The sequence below is a fragment of the Vanessa tameamea genome, chromosome 5 (assembly GCF_037043105.1).
Source record: "Vanessa tameamea isolate UH-Manoa-2023 chromosome 5, ilVanTame1 primary haplotype, whole genome shotgun sequence".
Lineage (NCBI taxonomy): Eukaryota > Metazoa > Arthropoda > Insecta > Lepidoptera > Nymphalidae > Vanessa > Vanessa tameamea.
The window spans coordinates 12,755,052-12,774,622 of record NC_087313.1 but is presented as its reverse complement, the minus strand read 5'-3'; the positions used below and the strand labels follow the sequence as shown (position 1 = coordinate 12,774,622).

At 31.7% G+C, this 19,571-nt stretch overlaps 1 protein-coding gene and 1 non-coding gene across 5 annotated transcripts in view; both read left to right on the top strand.

The window, feature by feature from the left end:
* Positions 1 to 5,867: 5,867 nt before the first annotated feature.
* The window catches only part of LOC113404446 (tenascin-like), a 37,574-nt gene continuing 23,870 nt past the window's right edge, over positions 5,868 to 19,571 (top strand). For 2 of the 4 annotated variants that reach the window (XM_026645331.2, XM_064221027.1), the window contains exon 1: positions 5,868 to 6,066. The gene's annotated coding sequence lies outside the window, so the exon portion shown is untranslated. Of the gene's footprint in view, positions 6,067 to 7,821; positions 7,841 to 19,571 lie in introns of those variants that run through there. The other 2 variants (XM_026645332.2, XM_064221028.1) reach the window with 1 other exon arrangement.
* Trnar-ucu (transfer RNA arginine (anticodon UCU)) lies at positions 13,320 to 13,392 on the top strand. Its single transcript has one exon. It is a non-coding gene; the product is annotated as a tRNA-Arg (tRNA).

Below are 19,571 nucleotides of genomic sequence, written 5' to 3'. Positions count from 1 at the left end.
AACAGGTAAACCAATTATAGGTAATACTTATTTTACACTAGCTGAATCTTTACTCCTTACCCCGCATTTTAATCGAGTTGTGAATTAAAAAAGTAGCCTATGTTCCCTGGGACTCAGATTATCTCCACACCAAATATCATCTAAATCGGTTCAACAGTTTCAACGTGAAGATGTAACAGAGTCATTTTCGCATTTATGATAGATAATTTCATATGTGTGTACAAATCACATATTCGTTTATACTGTGTCTGTGTTTATGTGTTAATTAAGAGCGTTTACGTATTCAAGTTCAAGGTTATTTATATTATTAACTACTTCTTCCACGTAAAATGTGTCAGTCACTTTGAAAATTAATATATTTATATGTAAACGTCGTAGGGATTGATTAGTTTAACAAAATGTGCTCTTTTCTTTTGAATGTCAAATCAAGGTTGACAGGAAGAGAGAGACAGAGATGATCCATGCGATTTATTGAATAGATCTGAGAGTTGACTTATTGAAATTGTTTTTTCTGTTTTAAATGTCCAAACTGAACCGAGATGGCTGAGTGGTTAAGCGTATGTCCGCAAGCACAATGCCTATAGTTAATCTCGTACTCGGCAATGAAGTAAAATATCTTGAGGAAACCAGCACTTCTATGAAATTTTGCCACATGTGTATCCAGCAACCGGCATTGGAGAAGGGTGGTGGATGTTCAGAACAAATCAAATCAAATCAATCATCTTTATTCAATATAGAAGTGTTTACACTTGCTTATTGATTGTCAAAAATCTACCACCGGTTCGGAATTTAGCACCTCGGACCTGAGAAGAACCGGCGAAAGAAACTCAGCGGGATATATATATATATATTTTTTTTTTTTTTAACCATTATTATATACAATGATAATTACTAACCTTCTCCTTAAAGGTAATCGTGGAATAGCCCAGCAGTGGGAGACTCACAGGCGTTACTTTCCTTTTGTGTCACCACTTATAGACACGAATCAGCTTATATTTCAGGATATCGTATGTCCTAAGCCCTAATAGGCTTAGATACACAGTTGACCACCGTAGGAGGTTATGTACGTGTCTTTAATACGGGGTTATGTAGTCGTTCATGGGTTAAATTATTTTTGTCATAATTATCTTCTAAGAAATTACTGAAATAATATACAATTTTACGATTTTTTGCGATTTTAGGAAAATAGATGTGTAAATGGCAATTTTGCCCATAAAGACGCATTTATAATATTAGTGTATATATTTAGATATACGACCGGAACATAGCAATATATAATTTAATTTTTTGGTCAGGCTCCACTTTTGTGCACCTCGCCGATGTAGTCAAGACTTAGTCCATCGGTGAGACGGCCTAGAAGGTCTCTTAACAATCTTTTTTGAGGGTGGGAAGATCGCCAACACACTGCTTGCGGGTGCAAGGGTATTGCTTGTTGTCCTTAAACAGGGCTGTGTTTGGCAGTAGAATAATAAAAATTTAAACCACTGGCGTTTATTGTACGTATTTGTTATTTCTAAAACGATAGAAAAAAACTCATTACTATATTTCTGATTATATATTCAAAAAATGCTGAAAGCAATAATATTAGTCGAGTCATACAGACATCATGTGCACAGCAAGAAGAATCATACTAAACAAATTTTGGTTTCTGTACGAAATTGAAAAGGAAGTACGACGAAAAGATTTCTATTTACTTTGTAGCTAACAACGTAATCGTATCGTACCGGGTACACTTTATTAACGTTTGCTTAATATGAAATTGAAACGAATGAAAAATGAATCAAGATGTGTTCAAAATTGGCAATCTTCTATTTAATATTGATTTAAAGTCCGATCAGACGATTGAAATTGGTGACGATATATGCAGCTGTTTTTTGAATGAAATTTAATTCACTTAAAGTATTGCTGTTACAATTTATCGGACTGTTATTGCAATCTTGTTTGCTTAAAGTTAGAAGATCAGTTAGTGTGAACTAGTAATTTGGATAGAGGATTGTTTAAATTATGCATAAACATTTATTAAAAACCTGAAATTAAGGAATTTTATTACAAACGTCATGTAAAAGCTTTGGCATAATTGTAAGACTTCTGATAGTAATACTGGAGGTATATAAAGTTTAAAAGTGGGTCAGATAGCGTCCGAAGTTAAAGTGTTGCCAGTGTAGAAGTATCTGTCCCCAATTATTATTTATGAAAATAATTTGATCCAAAATTTTCCAAACAGTTGTTTAACACGATAGTCGTTCCTCCCACGTGGTAATATTTATTGTTATCTGACTTTTCTATTGTTTATCGACTTGTCTTTGGACAGCGACATAACATTGAACAAGTTACCAAAAAAATATCTTTGTTTGTTACAGTACGCGTAAGACCGCTTACAAATGATGTTAAGGAAATCTTAATGTACTTGATGTAATACCATTGCTAGCTATTCTTCCCCGCTGCGCACAATCAAGGTTACAATAAGGGTCTATAACATATTCCAATGGAAGTAGGAAAAAAGATAAACAAACCTTAGATTAACGTATTTCATGTGATTTGCTAATAGCTCAGCTATATAGCGCACTATTATGAGTTTATGATTAACATATCTTTATTTACAATACAACACTATTGCACTTAACCACTTATTTTAACTTCAATTTTTCTTCCACAATTCCGATAACAGTTTCATCGACGTTCAAAACGCCATTTTTTCGAAAATCCATTGTGAATATCATAGAATAATCAATCTCTCGACCAAAGATATCGCGTCAATTTACTGTTAAATTTTGTTTATTTGGCTTTTGTCCTGTTATGGTTGGAACAGAATATGTATAAACATTCAAGAACAAACATAAACCGAAAAACTCTTGTTTATTTACTTTCTTGGTAGGAAAGTTGAAATTCTAGGCTTTTCTCCACAATCTATCAATTGGTCTGTCTGTTACGCTTTCTCAAACCACTGAGCCGAATTTGATGAAATTTAAAATGAACTTTAAGGAAGGATTTAGGATTTTTTTATACCTAACATCTGACAACTAGTGTTATATAAATAAATAATGCAAGCAATCATTTATTTCATCCAGTTATATAATTTTATTGTTATATGTTTCATTCGTTGTATTTTAACACAAGAGAAGAGTCACCTCATCAATCATTCACGTCAATTACATCAACAATTGAATACAGATTAAATCGTTGATGTAATTGATTAATGTATTCTAATACATCATCACGTTTTAATTATATCTTGTAATTGACAAATTATGAGTAACGTGTATGTTTCGATGTCTACAGAGTGCGTCAGAGCTGCCTTGAGAACACTGTGGCGGCCATAGTGTTCTCGAAGCCACATCCGAGGCAGACCTGTTGGACTAGTAGTTTCATCTATAGGGCCCCCGCAGACTACAACCATTTTTTTTTCAAACTCAAACTCAAATTCCTTTATTCAACATAGAAGCATTACACTTTCTTATTGATGGTCAAATTAAACACTACCACCGGTTCGGAAAAAGGAGCACCCTGACCTGAGAAGAACCGGCGAAAGAAACTCAGCGGGTCTTTTTTTTTTTTGTCAAATTAATTACATACATAATTGTATATGAATAGAAATAGCCAGGAGGCGATCGTTTCATTCCCAAGGTGTGCTATCAAACATAAACTTACTAATTGTATAGTAACTTTTAGCACACAAGCGTTCCTTAACAATTTTTTAATTTTGGCAACAGAAGCATTTTGAACGCTTTCTGGGATCCTGTTGTAGAAGCGTATACATTGCCCCACAAAAGAGTTACTGACTCTATGCAGTCGAGTAACAGGAGTAACAAGATTGTGTTTGTTCCTTGTACCAATGGTATGAGAATCACATTTTCTCATAAAAACATTAATATTTTTCCGTAACATACAAAACATTACAGAATATATACTGAAAAAACATCTTCAAGTAAACGGGAACATAAATAATTTAATATAACATGAATTACAATACATCCTCCAATTTTACAATCAAAATCGACAATCTAATTTCAAATTCAAAAATATCCTTGTCTACATTTATTCGTGAAGAGGTCAAACCAAAGAGTATCTATTACGTTTATATAATTGAATATAACTCAATAGCTGGACGCTATACAACCTTTAATAATTATTTACAAATATATTAAGTAAAATAATTTATAGACTTATATTATGTATGGACGAACGAATGTATATTTTAAGGAATTACTAATATTTTTATTTTTATAATTTAGGTAGTTAAGTTTGTGTTGGAAGTGGTCACGACAATAAATTAAGGAATTAACTTTAAATCTGTGTTTTTTTACAGTGCTATGTGGTTTGTATACTATAGGATTATTAGTTAAAGCCTTTGGCCAATAGCTTAATTGATTGGAGACCTTAATATCAGGGCCAGATCTACCATATGCTTTTTGGGCTTCCCCCCAGGGCCCCGTGAATTCAAGGGGGCCCTAGCTAAGCCAAGTCAAAGTCAAAAATAGACGATAATGAATCCATAACTTTATTAAATTAACAGATCGTATGGTTTGCAGCCCTGCAAGTTCTGCAATTAATCAAACCCATTCAAATAATTGAATTCAAGTCTACGTTCAGATATATCTTAGTTGGGCCCCTAAGTAGTGTTAGCCCAGGGCCCCCTAAACTTACGGTCCGGCCCTGCTTAATATGCTACCTGACAGTGTCTACCCAATGATTTGAATATAGGATATAGTCGAACAGAGTGATCTGTTGGTCGGAAGTTTGTAGTCTGAGGAGGATCTTACAGTTTAATTGGTTTAAAGAAAGTTAAGATTAAGTATGTTGAATCATTATAACATACTGTACACGGTATCATTAGAGAGGAAAATCCATTATTTTTTGTTTATCGAAATTTAACTCGACAAATCTTTGATTGTTCACCCTTAATAGTGTCTAGCTGTAAGTTAAGAAGCCTTCTAAGCTGTAGAACGAAATAACTTTCCGGAATAACCGCGGAAGGAACGTCATTTGATGCGCACGGTCAAATGGACAGCTTTATGCAAAAACAAGATAAATGTCATGTTTTACAATAAATACAAATTTTTGAAAATATAATAGAAAATTAAAATAAACTACATGCGTTGGCCAACCATGGATTTACTGACTTCTAGGCTTATGAGGCCTTATAAGTAAAAACAAAATGGAAACGTAGCTGATGCTACCAGTGAGGATACGCCCAGATAGGAAGAGTAACATCGATGCCCGTACCCAGTATGACTTAGGTCCGGTTGGATTCCAGCATAAACTTCTGCATTCAAAATATATGCTAAATTTCATGGTGATTGTTCAGTGTTCAAGTCTATTCGTGATATTCAAATAGGCAAATATCCATTTGAATTTAAATATAAATTCTTTATCCCATACAATACGAACACGTCAAACGTATGAATTGTATTATTCTTGGGATCTATAAATTATGCCTTGGACCTTAGGAAAATAAATGGTAGGGAAAAGCAATTTGTTTTGGAAGCAGGTAAAAATCATTTATTCAGCAGATCGACCAGACTCGTCTATTATTAACAGAATCGCCTACGAATTCCCAGAAATAGGTAGTTCGTTGGTCGACCACAATGTTTATTACTTTTTTAGGAAGAAATGGCAATAACTTTATTCATACAGCTTTGACGTTTATGACATACAAAATTATATTTCTAATTAGAAAACTCATTAATGAAGCAGATTTTTATCAGTTATTACATTCATATAAAACAAATTTTCACTAAACAAAACGACACAATTAGTGTTATAATTTAAATTTGATGTATTTAAAGTAATTATTTAATTTTAATTTCTGTCCGCGCGTTGGATCTCTTTTGTCTTTATCGTTCTTGTACAATAGAAGTTAAGTTTGTGCCGGTTAACTGGCGATGGCGCGAAAACCGGCAGTGTGACCGCGTTCGGCCTGCAGTGCGCATGCGTTAAACGACTGACGTTATCCGTTGCTATGGTAACGCGATTTGTAATCAAATAAAGTATACACGGGATACAACAGACTATAAACTATTAGTTGGTGGTTGTGTGTTTTCTTCTTTTTGGCTTTTAAAAATTATGGTAAGTTTTTAAAATTATTTTTGAATAGCACAGATGTAGTATTCGCTGATATAAATTGCGTTTCGAATTTTTTAATGATGTTATCGTCAGCTTTTATATTGTTATAAGTTACCTAATGTTCTATAATATAATATTTTATATATGAATTTAAGTATATGTCTAGTGATTTTCCAATAGTACCTTATATATATATTTTTTTTTTCATCTTTACATATTTTTAATAGTCCATTGTACAAATTAAAAATCTATTACTGAATAGAAAAACAAGAACACCTAAATATAATATGGAAGTGACATTTCAAATAATATATTAATTGATTAAATACATAATTGATTATTAAATTCCAACGACTAATAATATAATGTAACTGAGTATATAAATAATCATTAGTATATTAAAAAAGAAAACCTTATGTTCATTAAGTGAAAAGAGTGAACAAAACATTTGTGTGAAGTAGGTATTTTATTTTATTAATAACAATATGACTCGAGATTAACCATGGCCTTTAAAATTATAGCACAGAACAAGAACAATAAAAAAAAAGAAAGTTCAATATTTTTTATCACTTTAAAAACAATAAAATATAAAAAAATAATTATTTGTTTATCTTAATATTATTTTTATATATTGTATATGTTTTTTATATAATGTAGTGTGCGTTTTATTTATACTTTTCTGTGATTTTCCGCCATCGTTCATTCTGAACTTACTAATGAGGAATGACGTACTTCTTTAGCGATTTACAAGAGAGCCTCAAATCGTCGCATGATAACAAATTTATAATACTTATTTATATATACATATATACGTCTATAAAGTTTATAAATCACTTTTAAATGAAGATACTTCTTTTCGTAATGTCTATCTGTATAAACTACTAAACCAATATGTGTAAAACTTTAACCAGAAGTGTAGCGCGTTTTGGAAAAGGTTTAGTATATGCTAACGACCCACCCCGGCTTCGCACGGATGCAATGCTGCAACTAAATATATTACAGAATATCTTACAACGTTCACAGTTTTTCAGTCGTTAGACAATACAAACCGCTATATCCCTGCGTTTTAAATCTGTATTATCTTCGAAAATATTTATTTAAATTACATGCTGTAAAGGGCCATATTGATCTAATATTCAAAATGTACTTAATTGGATAAGAATTAATGCTGTATTGCTTAAAACCGCTTCGAATATAAGTCATTAATTCGCGTAAAAAGTGAAAGATAGAAAATTGTTGTTGTGGGCTATCCCTAAGAGATAGACATATACCATCGGGGACTTTTTTGAAGACCTTTTTAAGGTGTACAATATTGTAGTACATTATTTTGATCTATCTCGTAGGGTTAAGCCAGCATTTGCAATGTAAGGGCAAAAAAGGTGTTTATTTAAACCGTCACCTATATGGCGAAACAAAAAAAAAGCAATATGTCGGACGTTATCCGCCATATTGCCATATCGTGTTTGATTTAAATATCATTGTCGCTTATATTGTTCATTTTTACTTATTAAATTACATCATTAAGCTATTATCTAGTTATTTTTATACATATAAATGGTTTATTACGGTCGAGATACTGAGGTAGCTCGCAAAGTCGCAACGGTCTTGCACTTGACCGGTTTCCTCTATCCTTGAACTGGGCTTGCTCGCTTTAAACAAACACCACAACTATAAATTAGATTTCCTTGGATTCTACGTTATTAAATCACTGTTAATGTTATATGTATTACTTTACCGTTTAAAGGAAATCCGAGGCTTTGTACGACCCCGTTTTACCGTATGCATTTCCTAGTAGTGGACATGTTTATTGACATGTCTCGATTTTAAACGCAACGAAATATATTATAGTTTTATCTCGTAGTAGACGAATTAAAAAAATCTATATTATTATTACTTCAAAGTAAATAAACATATGAATTGCTAATATGTTTGTTTTTAAAATGCAAACTCTACACTTTGAAACACCAAGTCAGAATGTCTTGTTTAAATGTAGATAGTAGTAGAAGTCAGTCATTGTAATTATGACCAAATCTAAATTATGCCAGTCATTTGGCAATTACCTGTGGCATATTTAGGTAGGGTATGTATATATTATGGTCTAGGTACACGTACTCAAGTTTCACGTTTCCTAATGTTTGCATCGAAGAAATGTTTTCATAAGGAAAGCGATATCGGCTATTCTATGAGATCGTATTGTTTGAAAACATTTTAAGAACAAACTCGAAACTCACCGCAGAACTCGAAGGTGAAATGTCAGAAAGTTGTATTCGACATTTACTAAAATAATTGTAACATTTAAAGGACACGAACATTAAAATAGCGTATCGCTGTAGCTTTCAACATTGCACAAGTCAGATGCGAGAACAGTTCTTACAGAATAAGTACCACCGTTTCTACTTCGGTCGGTTTGTACAGATCGATACTAAATTGAAATAAAATACAGGAAGCTCAAATTTTAATCGCAATTTACAATAAAACATTCCGATTGCCAACGACTCTTTATATTTCGTCGTAGCGGTTTGTTTGTCTGACTTTAAAAAGGTCACATTATTGTAAGTAATTTTCCATTTTTTAGATCATCCAAGCGAATTAAGTATAGAGGAAGCCGTAAGCAGTAATCAGTACGAACTGCACATCTTTTAAAACAGTATTTTACGTTTAATTTACCTATTTTTTTATGATAAATTTAAACGAATTGTTAACCGCAAAGTTCCGCTCGGTAAACAAGTGACTGGATCTCTCGTATCCTTGAACTTCGCAGTACGCCATATTTGTACAAAAAAATGCATCAGGGCCCACGGGCTGTCGCTTTTATTTCGGTGAATTAATTTTTCGTCAACTTGGCTGTATTTAGTAGTAAGATAAATATAGTGTATGTACTTATATTTTTTATAAGGTAAAAAATCGAATTCTTTATATTGAAACAAGAACGCTTTCAACTCAGAAGTTTTTTTTTAATTTTTTAATAACTATAGCACAAAAATATTAATAAAATTAAAAGTAATTTAAGGTGTCACAGCGTCTACGAAAAGGTAACACGAGTAAAATTTAATACTAATTAAAATATTTTTATATGTTTTTTTAAATATGTTTAAAATAATCTTTTAATTGAGAATGACTACTGTCCTACGAGTATAATTAAAATTATTACCAAAATAGCGATGCCTGCTATTCTGTAAGAACTGGCTCGTGAAATGTTAAAAACTGATACTTAAGTTGATATTAAAGTTTTGTTTTCGACGCACGTATCCATTATTAACGTAATTATTATTTTTTGCAGTCAAGTCATATCATTTTCGTTTATTTCACGATCGATATGAAGCTTTGAGTTTATTCATACGGAATGTCTGTTGAATTTAATTATTATAATCTTTAAAAGAAAATACAGTATTAAGAGAAAAAAAAAACTGAAAAAGGATAAACTAAACGTTACATGACTTAGTTGAATTCCAAAGTTGTGGCAGTGCCAGTATGATTTTTTTGTGAAATGGAATATTTTACACTCTCACTTAGGGTATTAATTAGTACTAGTAATTAATTAGAAAAAAAGATTGTTTTCATTTATTTATATCTCCACACACATTCTTTTTTATTTTCTTCTTTTTAATAAAGCCTAGTCGATTTAATAGCTAGATAGTTTTGTTTTTTTAATCTGTGGGGCTCTTGACTGACATTTTTTTTACACATGCATGCTGTCTGATAAACGGTGTCTGAAAAGTGAAAATCAGATAAGGACTCCTTTCGTATCTGTACTTCTTCTGTTATATAGAGCTAAAATTTGTTTGTTTGTAGGGGATGATCAGCTAAAATCCAACGCAATTTTTTTCACTTTTAGCGAGCTACATTATTTTTGAAGTATAAATTATATTTATATAATATCATTTTAATGATTAATACATTGCCGTACGAAGTCAGAGAAACCAAAACATTGATAATTTGAAGTTGCATAAAAAAATCCAGTCTATAAAAATAGTTTTTCCTACATGCCTTAGACTTTATTCTATTTCTATTAGCTTAAATCCTGTACGTCTTCAGCTTTAGTCTTTGTAAGAATTTGCAGAACGCAGACAAGGAACCTGTTTCTAGCATATCTTTGAGACCCATTCAAACGACTTTTTTTTCTTGTCTTGAATAAGGCAATAGATAGTCGAGGAATTTTAAATTATCATATCGTCTGGAATGTTACTTTCGACAAAGAAACAATAATTAATTCTTAAACCAAGCCGATACCATTGACAAATAAACTAATCATAGTTTCATAACAAATAAACTTCATACAAAAAAGTTGTGCCTTTGCCTTATATTTTCATAAAAAAAAATCAGTAAAAAATCACGTCAGGTCTTGTTTTACTGTTATATAAAGTTCATGGAAGCGTGTATTTAAAGTAGTTCTTCTTTCAAATAATTAACATTTTATTTTTATTATAAAACGTTCGTTATTCAATACGTATGGAAATTTAAAATGTATGTGTAATTCCAATACTTTGTTAGATACATAATACAGGCCAAATTAATAATAGCGCTTTAAAAACGTTCTCTACGAATTGTAAAGAGTTCTTAGTATGTTTTACCTTTTCTCTAAATCTAAATATTTGCTATAATTTAAATATGCAAATGTACGATTATCATAGAATTGAAACTATTTGATTAATTTAATAATTCATCTGAGTTAGTATTCGTTAATTTTCATGAAGGTAAATAATAAATATAAGATTCGTTGTATTTAATTAACAAACTACTATAACAACATGACAGTTAAAAATAACTTTTATGAGTCTATTTAAATCTGAGTTAAGACAAAAGGCGGATGGCACTCGCAGAACATTATAGTAAAGCATATGAAAATTAATAAATAATTAAAACTGACTGATAATTATGTATTCACTTTTGTTACTTAACTACGTTACGTTTGAAGTCTGAGATTTGAATAAAGAATTTTGATTCTGCTTAAAAAATACTAAGAAAGTTAATTCTACATCTGTCGTGGAATTCTAGCCAAGAAGTAAATAAAATCATACATACATTGACTCTGTCATAACGTATAGACCGACTTTTAATGCCAGCCGTCTGCCAAACCAACTCTGAAAGAAGTCGAAGTCTAGATTGCTTCGTCGCCACCATATATTATTTGATTATATATGTATTTTATATGTATGTAGTTGTATGTATGTATATTATAAATATGTATTAATTTATGTATTATTTGTATTTAGTATATAATATAATTAATTATAGTCAAAAGTCTATGTATTTCCTATAAAATGATACTTGATATTGTACCTACACCATAATTATAATTTACAAATAATCTCCAACAGAATCAGGGTTTCTGGAAGAGATCTCTTGTTAGAGATAAGTTATCCTTTGTACACGTCTTTTGTCTATGTAATTGTCTATATATTTGTTGGTACATAAATAAATAAATATGATTGATTGACCCGTTCAATTAAAAAACGCCTTTAATAAAAAAAAAACCTTCCTTATGTACATTTAGTCTACAAATAATAACTAGTATATAAGATGTATTGAATCAGTATTATAATATATCTATTATAATTGAAATTTACTTTACATGCAATATCTAAATAACATATACTTAAAGAATATATCAAAAAGATTTTTGTTTTTTCTGTAAATATGACCTAAATATTCGTTCAATAACATGTTTGTTCAAATGTTTTCGAACAAACATATATTGTATGCAATACAATTATTTGTAGCTCGTGTATTGAATGAATATTTTTTAAACAAACGAAATTGACCAAAATTTATTATTTTATTGGTTAAAATATAATTTCGTCAGAGTCGGTTTTAGAGGAGTGGAGGCCCTAATGGTTAATTTATAAATCTTTGTAAAAAAAAGTAACATTATAATTTGATTATATCTAGATATCTAAACATAAATTACATTAAAAATGTTATCTCGTCGGAATCTCTAATGTGTACTCCCTTTTGAAGGCCCGATGGCCCCGATTGCCTTCCTCTAATTTCGTCATTATTGGTAAGTATTTAATGTAAACTGTCTTCTATGTATTATAAACAATCCAGGTGAATTAGGTTATTAGGGATCAATATATTTCGAAATTCTTTTACACGGCCTACAGTACATCGAACTGGCAGAAATCGTCCACGTAAGTAAAAATACATTTGATACGATTGTCATTGTATGTGCTTCTGTACGATATTATTTGAACTTGTTTTGTTGTTATTGTTCTAATTCAGACGGGATTTTTAATTTCAATATTTGTTAACTTATTTCAACATGTCTGTTATTTATATTTAATACATAATATATATCGAAAGCAACTTCTTTCCAACTGGGTGTCCCATGATGGTTATGTTTTTTTTTTATATTATTGTGATGTCACCTGACCGATTTCGGCACAGCAACCAATCTCAAGGGAAACCAGCCGCGCAGGACATATTATAGCACACAGGTTTGTGCACAGGTGTACTCTCTATTAGCTCATTCTCACTCGCAGGATATATAAATAATACTATAATAATATTTATACGTTATATTAAATTGAACGGATAAATAATAAGAGCTTGAAAATGATAACTATATTGAGTTTATTTAACCCGCACCCTTAAAATGCCGCTTTTGGTTCAAGTTATGCGCGCGTACTTATGGCAAGCGTGCCATTTCATTTTAGTTATTTGGATCAAAGTCCCAAATATTAGTTTAACATAAATAATTCTTGAAATAAAAACAAAAATAATGTAGTATTTCAGTGGCTTTTGAAAACGAAAAAAATTTTTACAGCAGAACATTATGTTGGGTAGGAAAGCGCGGCGGTGGTTGAAAAAAAATGATCCTTATTAGCGACAATGCAGGAATAGTCTGTTTTATTTTCAAAATCAAAGGATTCAATATCTTGCTAAAAATATTGATTTATCAAAAAAGTTGGGCGCAAGACTCCTTTAAGTTTGTTTTTGCTGTTACGCTCTGTATCGGCTTTGGCCATCCACAGCCAGTTGAAAAATTTACCCTGTATAACTTTACTATGCATAAAATAATTATAAGTGTGAAACGAGAAAACCGAGGAATTTATACTACTTGGTTACATATTTACTTGTCCGTGTTTTAAATATTTAAGTACTGACCTGCACTCATAATCACTTCATTTTCATTATCATAACAAATACATTTTAGATAAATATCGAAAACGTAGTTGATAATATTTATAAATAATTAAACTGTTATCCAAGTGTATATATAACATCTGAATAGTATTTTCGATGAATCTCTCATAGTCCCTGTGGCGCAGAGGATAGCGCGTTGGACTTCTAATCCAAAGGTCGTGGGTTCGATCCCCACCAGGGATGTTAACATCAATCTTTTTATTTTTTTAGATTAATTATTAAAATTAAGTTTTAATTATTTTTTATTGTTAAATTTAGTAAAAAAGGGAACCTTAAGTATTCATTTGCATTTTATGCTAATATTATTACACTAACTTAGTAACGAAATTCATCTATATATTTATTTTTTGATTGCGCATAACAATTATGTGTGTTTCGTCGCAATAACATTTAAAAGGTATTTCATCTATCCTATCTAAAAAACAAACCGCTCCAAACAGGTTTCATACTGGCGATACATTAATCGAATACCAATAACATATTAAATTGTTGTCCTGGCGGCGCGGCAAACTCTTGAGTCTTGACATTGATTCGAAATTCGAACACCATCAGGTTAGCCAACATGGCCGTCTTGTTTATCGACATGGCGTCTCTCGGTCAGTCGGTCAATAAGTTCATACATCTTATTAGTGCTATAAAAATGTCGGTATGTCTGCTTTCTGTAACGTTGAATTACATTTTATAAGAAACGGGAAAAAAATACAATTTAATAGGGTCAGTGGGTAATGGTTACGAGCTCTTTTGTTTTTTACAGCATTATATGCAAAAGGGTTTAAGAGTATAACGTATTCGTCATCACACAATATTTATTGGACTACTTTTTATAAGAAGCAACCAAATTATCTCTTACGTAGACAATGTAATATTTATAAATATTGATACTACGTTTTTTCATCTTGCAATACTTATATTACAATAGGCGATATGTGTGTGCTGCCATAGAAGTTGCACAAAATGAACATAATCAATTAAAACATAACAATCTCTACGAGACCGACTTGAAATAATTCAAATGAACATTATCGGTCAGTGTGAATTACAATGCATAATAATATACATTAACGACAATTATTAATTAATGTTTTGTACGTGAAACAAACTGCGTAGCATATTTCTAATATACGTACATAATTTTCCGCTCGTTTTTATACTAGACCTATTTGCTTAAGGTGTGTAGGGGCAAATGGGTGAGATCGTACCGATCGAATTTCTGGCAAGTTCGACCACTTTTTATACGTATAAAAACTATCCAGTCAACTGCTTCAGTTGTCCAGACGTCACAGCGACGTCGTTGTCGAGTCAACAGAAGCATTTTCATTAGCTTTTATTGTCTGAATAATAAAAACAATAAAAAAGTATCAGTCGGGTACTTGAATCAGTCGGAAATTCGGTCAATACGATCGTACCTCATACCCGACGCACTTTATACAAACATTAATGGCGCATTAAGTAAACTTGGTTTCGTTGACTTTTACCCTTCGATATTCTGTTCACACACCAAAGAAGTCAAGTACGGCAAAAGTATATTCGCGTTGATCCCAAGTTGTAAATAAACAAATATAGTCGAGGCATTTTGAGCTATTTAAAAGTTAATTCGACTTGACTAAAAAACTTCGACTCTACAAGTGAAGCACCGTCATAAGACATATAGCATCAAATTAACAAATTAGGTAACACTTACTGTAAACTTCGACATTATATTCGTAATGTAATCGTCCTTCTCGTTTTACGTAAGGACTGCATATTTTTTCGTCCAGAGAATTGGAATTACGATGGAAAAGACTGCTAGTATTCTTGCTGTCATTCCATTTTTTGTAAAATTCGAATACTTTTAATATAATATCATACTATATTGCAATTTCTTTTTCTATTGAGAATATGACAATTACTTCTCTTTGCATATTCAATTTATACACTGACAAAGAGGTTTTATATAATGTTAAAATAATATTATAAAGATCTGTTTTTATATTAAAAACTATTTCAATCGTTTTTATGATGATGGTCTTTTGGTTTCTAATTAAACTTGAAAAATATAACAAAAAATCTATTCTATTATTCGTTCCGTACTAAGTTTATGTTGTTATAAATAATTTGTACGATTTAAAAATAGATTTAACAAACATTTTTTTCCGTTGTTATTCTACGTTCTAGTCTTATTGATATATATATATATATACTCGTTCAAATAGGTCTTAAATATTAAAATAATTTACTTCGTGATAGACTAGCCTGTCATAGTAGGTCTAATCATATAGTATTCTACCATATTTAGTATTGTTATGTTCCGGTTTGAAGGGTAAATGAGCCATTGTAGTTACAGGCACAAGGGATGACATCTTAGTTGCCAAGGTTGATGGCGCATTAACGATGTAAGAGATGGTTTATATATAGAGTGCCAATGCTATGGGCGGTGGTCCATCAGGTGGCCTATTTGCTATTTCTTGTAAATAACACCCTTGAACATAAGAACATAATATATTTTTTAAAGAATTAAGCAACCCCACTTTTATTTTATACATAACATAAAAGTGAATTAATATATTTTGCATTATTTAAGACACCTTTTTTGCATGAATGCTTTCTTCTTTCAAAATATCTAGTCCAACGGAACTAACGTGGAAATAACCTACCTAACAAATCAAACGGTATTTAATAATAATCGACCAAGATAAATTAATCAAAAGTTGTTGACACCTTCTTGCTTTATTAAAAATACCGATGACGTAAATAATATGACAAAACAAAAATCGTCATTTGAATATTTTCTCCTTGAGTGTACTATTGCTCAACAGACGTTTGCTGTACGTGCAAACACTTTGTATTGCCTGTTATATCCTAAGGTCGTACTTGTATTATTGATTCGACCTCCAAGACTGTGAAGTGTGACTGACAAATAAGAAATATTCTATTTTTAAAATTATTTTATACTTTTTAAATGAACTTTCTTTGATTTGTGTTGTCGATGTCGTAGCGTAGCGAAGTCAGGACGAATTAGTACCGAGTAGACGTTTAGTAAAGTTTGACTAAGAAATTTTATGTTCTATTTTTTTAACTACGCCGCGTCTTAAAATAATTTTCTTTTACTGTTGTTTCTTTCTATGTTACTAATTCGAAGCTAAACTCCTTAACCAATATTGACAAATGACTTTCCTAGTGTTATTCGTGAGTCAGGCTATGACGTCATAATTGATATGATGCTCATGGTAGTTGCAAAATTTGTTTCAAGAAATGTTCTTCGTCATTTTTCCTTAGATTAACCTTATACGTAATCTCTCGTCAAAATTCGAAGCATGTCTAAAGTATACTATAACATCCACGTGACATAAATGAAATCGTAACAAATTCTAGAACGTGCGTTCAAGGTCAGTGCAGCCGGTTCCGTTACGTGCGCACGCGCATCCTATTCAGTGTCCATTACCTGTGTTTGAAACATAATCTACCCTTTTTACGTACATATGAAACTTTTTATATTTTAGAATAGCATGCATATTAAAAATATAAAAAATAACGGCAGTACGCATTAGACAAAAGTTTCGTGTGTCGAACTCATAGATATTAACCGAAGATAATGGATTCTAATTCGGGCAAGCACGACTAAGTACACAGATGATTAATTTGTTTGTTAATAACGTCGCGTTTGGGCGTGAAGTAAAACATCGTAAGAGACCTTAATTTAAGAAATCCAGTTGGCATTTCATAAATAAAAACCATCCAAACTGTATATCCGCACTGGAGAAGCGCTGTGGATCATACTCCAAATATTCATTTTAAGAGAGGAGGACTTCAATCAGCAGTAAGACATCTTTGGGCTATTACTTATTTCTGCTATTACGTTAAAGAAGGTAACGTGAGCGTGTGATGTTTGTTGTGTTGTTGTGTGTGTGGGTTGTGACGTAGAAAAATTCAATGATCTATCAAAAATATTTTACAATTGGTGGTTGAGCTTTGTTTGTAGAGCAAGCCCGTCGATATACGCACCCCTTAATCAGAATTTCTTCCGCCAAACATTAATACTTAGTATTGTTTTGTTCCGGTTTGAAGGGCGAGTGAGTCAGTGTAACAGGCACAAGGGACATAACATCATAGTTACAAGCGTTGGTGGCGCATTGGCAATTCAATTAATAGTTAATATTTCCTACAGCGCTCATTTCTATGGGCAGTGGTGATCCTCAGGCGGCACATTTGCCCGTACGCTTTCCTTTATCATAAACAAAAACAATATAATTTATTACCACAAATGGTAAATAACCTAGTTATTATCTAAAACTTTAGAACACTAAGTACGTTCCGCGGTTTTATCTGTGTTAAATTTCAGAAGTGGGTACTTGCCTACGGTTTGGCTGAGGTTTATACTAACTGCAACGCTCTTTTGGGTCATGGCGCGAAGTGATGTAGCCCATAAACTTTCTAAATAAACGGGCCTAACGCAACAACATTTATTCGAATCGAACTTGTAGTCCCTGAGAGTAGCTCATTGAAATATACAAACCCTGCGACTTTTTAATATCAGTACCAAGAACAGAAATATGATATACCTTAAAGAGGTTTTTTCCAGCATAACCAAAAATAAATGCGAAAGTTGTCTGTCTGTTGCTCTTTCACGGTCAAATCACTGAACCGAAATTGATGAAATTTCTTATGAAGAAAGCTTGAAGTCCAAGAATGGACATTGGTGTCTTTTTTATGCCTAACACCTAAAACGCGAGCCAAACCGCCGGTAACAACTAATTTTAAATAAATATAATTGTAAATATATTTTTGTTGTTGTTTTAAGGGAAGTAGAGGCAAGTTATCATACGAGTTTTACCTTTGATTGGAATTATGAGAATATAAATGTCCTACTTCCAACATTGAAGACACACTACTAATTTATAGCTAGAAGTAGTCGTAGTCAGAAGCTAGAGGCAAATTGGCTCTACAAATGGTGATTTTGTACCTGTGATGAAAACTAAAACATATTAAACATACAGCCTGCCGTGAGCTGACAATTGTGGAATTAGTAACCATCGAATCAATTAAAATAAATGGTCTTTGATTGTGATACCATTCAAAAAATTATTTATATAAATGTTAGAATTACATATTTCTTTCACAAAACTGTATTCTGTTTGTATTCGATGAATGTATGGATTGCATTATTGCAAATATTATTATTTTTAACACACACGCATCGTTTAAAACATTCAAAGTTATCTACTAACAGATAATACAATTGATTACAAGTAATCAATGAATGAATTCGCACTTACTCGATCAGTTGATAAGGCTGTCGTATAGCAATTGCCAGTTTTAATACGAATTGATTTTCACGTTACTTTAATAGCTACTGTGTATTTGGTTTCTAAAGCAGTTGGTCGTGGTGGTGTATCGGCGTGGTCCCGAAGTGATATCAGTGCACTGAAATAATCTTGTAAGTGAACATAACTGTTGGAAAATAATATCACTGTAAGATAAAATAAAGATGTTTACAATAATTTATTATGACACAAAAGGAAAATATGTAACATATTAGGTATTCCACTGCTGGGCAATTGTTTTGTCACGAGATGAATAACACATCATGAAAACATACACATGAAAACTTCGCAGTGTTTTGCTTGTATATGACCAATGACCATGACCAATGAAAGTTCACGTGTTCTAGCTAGACATTCACGTGGGACAGCTCGGTTTATTGTTTGTTTAAATAAGTTTAACATAGTTACCAACTTAGCTAGGTACATATATATATTCTGATATATAAAAACTGGCCCAGGATTGTGTGTAGTTTAACATTGAATTGATTTGATATAATTGATCGACATCTTGAATAATCTTTAAATCATTATGTATTCGCAAATAAATGCCGTTTTGAATGTCCGCGAAGTTGTCTTCGGAACTTTGGGAGTAAGATAAAATTTAAGTGGAATAGTGTTGTGTTATATCTAAAGTTATATTGTTCTAGAACTGTCTGTAGTGCATAATACAGGGAATTACACATTTTCTAATATTATATCTAAGATTTGTTTGTCTTTAATCCTTTTCCGCTTGGAATATTATCTATAGAAAAATAACTAATTCGTTTCCTCTTTTTTTTAAATAATTGAATTCAGAAGACCTTAGTATTTCTATCAATGTACTCTCTAAATTATTTTTTATATGCATCCTCCTGCCCTTACCCCATTTTTGTTGGGGTCGACGCAGTATGTCTTCTTCTTCCATACTTCTCTGTCTGACGTCATCTCACAAGTAACATTATTTCTTACCATATCGTCTTTCACACAATCCATCCATCGTTTCTTTGGTCGTCCCCTACCTCTATATCCATCCACATCCATTCTGTCTAAATTATTTTTTACATATGTGACATAAATAGTTTC